Source organism: Triturus cristatus, chromosome 10 (genome assembly GCF_964204655.1).
Source record: "Triturus cristatus chromosome 10, aTriCri1.1, whole genome shotgun sequence".
NCBI lineage: Eukaryota > Metazoa > Chordata > Amphibia > Caudata > Salamandridae > Triturus > Triturus cristatus.
Window position 1 is genome coordinate 327,225,822 of NC_140593.1, and position 5,168 is coordinate 327,230,989.

Genomic DNA, 5,168 nt, shown 5'->3' on the forward strand with positions numbered 1-5,168 from the left:
ATTCCAGTTTCTGTGCCAACTTCTTCCTATTGGTCTGAGGACTCTGTGCAGAGATCCCTAGGTGGCCGCCGAGCACCGGGCCAAAATCCCAAGTGACACCCCTTGCAAAACCAGGTTGTTTTGAGATAGGCAATTTTCATGTCGCCTCACTACGTTGTGGGCCCTTGCCTGTCGCGGGTACTTGGGCCTCCCACACGAGTGAGGCACCGTTATTATCGGGAGACCCGGGGGGACGCTGGGTGGTAGGAAATTTGTGTCAGCCCGGTGATGCCACAACTTTCCCACACAAAAATGTGTGAAAAACGTGATTTTTTTCAGCTAAATTTGAGGTTTGCAGGGCATTCTGCGTAAGGAAACGTTGCGGGATCCACGCAAGCCATACCTCCCTGGAATCCCCCGGGTGTCTAGTTTTCAGAAATGTGTGGGTTTGGTAGGTTTCCCTAGATGGCCGCCAAGCCCGGGGCCAAAAACTCATGGGACCCCCTTTGCAAAACCAGGTTGTTTTTTGATAGGTAATTTTGATGTCTCCTCAATAGGTTTTGGGCCCTTGCCTGACGCGGGCACTAGGCTTACCCACGCAAGTGAGGTACCATTTTTCTCAGAAGACTTTGGGGAACGCGGAGTGGGTGGAATTTTGTGGACCCACGCAGATTCCAGAACTTTCCACCACAGAAATGTGAGGAAAATGTGTTATTGTGGACACATTTTTAGGTTTGCAATGGATTCTGGGTAACAGAACCTGGTGAGAGCCAGTCAAGTCACCCCATCCTGGATTCCCCTCGGTGTCTAGTTTTAAAAAATGTTCAGGTTTGCTAGGTTTGCCTATGTGCCAACTGTTCTAGGGCCCAAAATCCACAGGTATGCACATTGCTAAAAAAAAGTCAGAGCCCAGTGGGTTTTCTGCCACCCTGAGGGGGAATCGGGGAAGGGGGTTTCATCCCGATATGCCCCTAAAGCGGCAGAAAGACTGTGGCTATTTTTTGTGGGGGTGGGGGCATTGGTATGACCATTTCGGGCAGCCCCCACGCATAAAAAAAGCCTGCATACTCGCTTGCGCCTAGTGGGTTTTCTGCCCCCCCCAGGGGGCAGATCAGGGGCCACTGCCACCATCTGCCCTCCCGGGGGGGGCAGAAAGACTGGAATTTCTCTGGGGGTGGGGTGGGGTATTGTCATGCCCATTTTGGGGAACCCCTACACTAATAAAACAAAAAAAATCCATGAATTCTAGTGGGCTTTCTACGCTCCCCAGAGGGGGCCAGATTCGGGGCCAATGCTCCATCTGCCCCCCAGAGGGGGCAGAAAGACTAATGATTGCGGAGGTGGGGGCATGGGCATGCCTGTTTTGGGCAGCCCCCACCCTTATTTTTACTTTCTAAAAACATCCCTGGTGTCCAGTGGGCTTTCCGCCCCCGAAGGGGCAGATTAGGGGCCAATGCCCGATCTGCCCCCCAGAGGGGGTAGAAAGGCTGTAATGATGGCGGGTGGGTGGGGGCATTGGCGTGCCCATTTCGGGCAGCCCCCACCCTAAAAACAAATCCCTGGTGTTTAGTGGGCTTTCTGCCCTCCCGAAGGGGCCGATCTGGGGCCAATGCCCCATCTGCCCCCCAGGGGGGCAGAAAGACTGTAATAATTGGGGGTGGCGTGGGGGCATGGGCCTGCCCGTTTTGGGCAGCCCCCACCCTAAAAGACCCTAAACACAAATCCCTGGTGTTTAGTGGGCTATCTGCCCCCCCCGAAGGGGCAGATTAGGGGCCACTGCCCCATCTGCCCCCGGGGGGGCAGAAAGACTGTAATAATTGGGGGGTGGGGGGGGCATAGGCCTGCCCGTTTTGGGCAGCCCCCACCCCTATTTCTTTTTTTTTTTTATTCCCTGGTGTCTAGTGGGCTTTTTGCCCACCCGGGGGGGGCAAAAAGACTCAATGGTGCCAAAATAATCAGGGGGGAGCAAAGGCCCTTGCCCAAGGGGCCGCTCCCCCCTCCCTGGTGTCTGGTGGGTGGATCCCTGCTTGGGGATCGCCCTCCTGTGGCGATCCCCAAGCAGGGATCCACTGGGGAGATTCTCCCCTTTCCAACGATACCTGTCCCGTCTTTCTACGTGCTCAGGGGGCTGAGATAGCCCCCTGAGCACATAGAAAGTGAAACTGAAATGAGCCTCTTGGCTCATTTCAGTTTCAGTTTCACTGTAATGACGTTGGCGCGATGTGCACGCCGATCGTCATTACAGGGAAAGCAGGGGGGGGGCCTCGGGAGCTGGGGAAGCTCTTCATGGGCATTCAAGGTGTTAATACAGCACCCTTAATGCACTTGCCTGTCACTCAAAGACATCTGGCAACATGACGCCTAGCAGCTTGGTGAAGAGGATTATTGAGCCAAACGTACCCGTCTGTTTTCCACATTTATCCTTTATAGAGGCTCCAGTTTGTGTGAAGTGTGTGTCATTGTCCTGGCAAGGCATACCCAATAGCCTGTTCCACCTTGGTGACTATCCCACTATGATGTGTAAAGACTAAGCTAGCCAATGAGCTTAGAAATATGTGACATTTAGCAAGTGAGTCCTCGTGTACTTGCCATTTATCCCTCCTTTTTTACATGAATTTTGCCTTTACAGTTTAAACTGTGGTGTTTGCCCCCAGACTTCCCAGGCTGCTTACTGCTGGCCATGTTAGCAGCTGCTGACGTTAATGAAGGAATCTCCCAGTTGCAACTTGAAATTAAACACAACCCACCTTAATGTGCTACGTTGTAAGCGATTAAGTACCTAACTTATATCTCTTCACCTTGAAAAGATACAACAAACCGCATTGGTCATGAGAACCTTAATAAACACAAAATTTCTACATGTACATACCTCTAAATGAATTCTGGCTCTAAATGTAAATGTAAATGTAAGTGTCTTGTAAAGCGCACTGCTGCCCTGAGGCGTCCTGGCGCTGTAGACCGCTGGGGAACCCGTCCTGGCTATCCCTGTGAGATGGTCCCTCCAGGGTATCTCCAAGGTGAAACCAGGCATCCCCAGCGAATGTGGGGGGCCGTTGTGGAGATGAGGCAAGCTAGTGCCCAGAGTTGCCGAGTGTGTTCCTGGTTAGAGTAGGTACCAAGGCGAGAATTATCGAGTCCGTTTTGACCCTGGTCCACGACCCTGCCGCGTCGGGAATTGAACCCTGGTCCCTGGCCGATTCTCTGCTTACGGATCTGCCGCCTCTAACCAGTGAGCCACACCTCTACACAGCCATAAGACCAGAGATACACATATGTTACACATTTTTCTGGTTTTGCCACCTGGTACCCTTCTGGTTGGTGATACGGAACCTCCCACCCAGCATAAGCTGACAGTCTTGCATTGCCATTACACCACCAGTGTCCCTTGAATCACCCTCCATCCTCCTGTGCAGTAGTCATTTTTCTAAATGGGCAATCAATTCAATATCCCTTCTTTCTTACTGGACCGTTACCTGTTCCAGTTTAATCTGTGGTGTTTGCACCCAGACTTCCCAGGCAGATTGACTGCTGGCAATGTGAGTTGCTGATGAGATTGAGGGAATATCACGCTTGCAACTTGACATTTTTACACCACCCCCTTAATGTGCTACGTTGAAAGCGCTTCGGTACCTAGCATATCTCTTCCCCTTGAACTAATACCTGCCTTCCAAAAAACAGACTTATTGATATAACCAATTTTAAGCAACACATTCTGCAGAACATGGCCCTTTATGCATTCTAGGTCAAAGTGATACACCCTGCAATGGAGCCCTATAAAAGGACAGCTAGCTGTGGCTCACCAGACAGGTGCAATTGTATCCCAAGCCTGCTGCACGGAATTTGGGTGAAGGTGCTGCAGTCGGTGATGATGTGGTGTTCGCCCCAAGACTTCCCAGGCTGCTTAACTGCTAGCAATGTGAGCAATTGCTGACATGTGAGGTGGGGTGTCCTGTTGCAACTTTAAAATTTTCTCCACCCACCTTAAAGTGCTACGTTGTAAGCAATTAGGTACCTAACATATATCTCTTCCACTTGAAAAGATACAGCAAACCGCTTTGGTCATGAGAACCTTAATAAGAAGCACAACATTTTCCATGGACATACCTCTAAATGTCTCAGAGGTGGGCGGCCGAAGAACACAAAACACAGGCAGAGTGCCAAATGAAAATGGCTCTGCACAGCCATAAGACCAGGGATACATGTACCTTCAACCCACGGATACACCTTTGGGGTATGCTATCCTGCCCCAACTCTGCTCCCCCCTGAGGAACTTTGCATGGGGGGTAAAACCCCTCAGTCTCTGAAAATCATAATGATATCAGCTGGCTGAAGCTGGGTCTAAATGCAATAAATTTGGTTGCCCCGCCCCGTTGAAAGTACATTTTGTCCATTATTCGGAGTCTGGGTGATCTTGAGGTGGGAGGGTGGACTAATACCTGCCTTCAAAGAACCAGACTTGTTTTAACCAATTTTCTGGGACACATGCAGCAGAAATGGCCATTCAGAACTCTGATTCTAGCCAATTGAAGCTTAAACTTGTGGCATTTGCCTAAGACACCTCCTTGCCTCCGAGCTGCAGTAGCCCAGTTACTACCCGTGCTAGAGACGGATTGGTGGATTGCTGTGGACCTACTGCCAACTAATCACCCATGCTCCCTCTGGGTTTCCTACGCACCAGCTTCACATGCCTCGGAATACCCCCCTGAATTTAACAAGTTGACCCATCCTGATGGTTCAGCTCCACTTTTCCCATCCTCTGCAGTCCTTTTACCTAAGCGAGAAAAGGAGTTGTTAACTTTCTGGGTTCTTAATATCACTCAACCATGGTGTTACTTGAAATTCAAGGGAAGGTCTGTAGCCAGTCTTACCACCAGTCCTGATCCCAAAACCTGACCCACTGGGACTGGCTCCAAACAGGAGTACCCAGAAAATAGGCACAATGAAGAGTGAGAACTCTCTACCTGGCTGTCATTACTTTACGTTTCCAACCTTTGAGCAGATCATCTGCTCTTGCTGAAGCGGCGGAGTAAGGGTGACCAGAAGTCCTGGATTTCCCCTGAAAGTCCTGGTTTTTCATGTTGCGTCCCTGTGTCCCGACAGTTTTAATTAGAACAAATTAATGTCCCAGTTTTGGGGAGAGGGTCTGTAAGCTTGTATGTTACATCTAAAATACACTGCAGGCCCACATT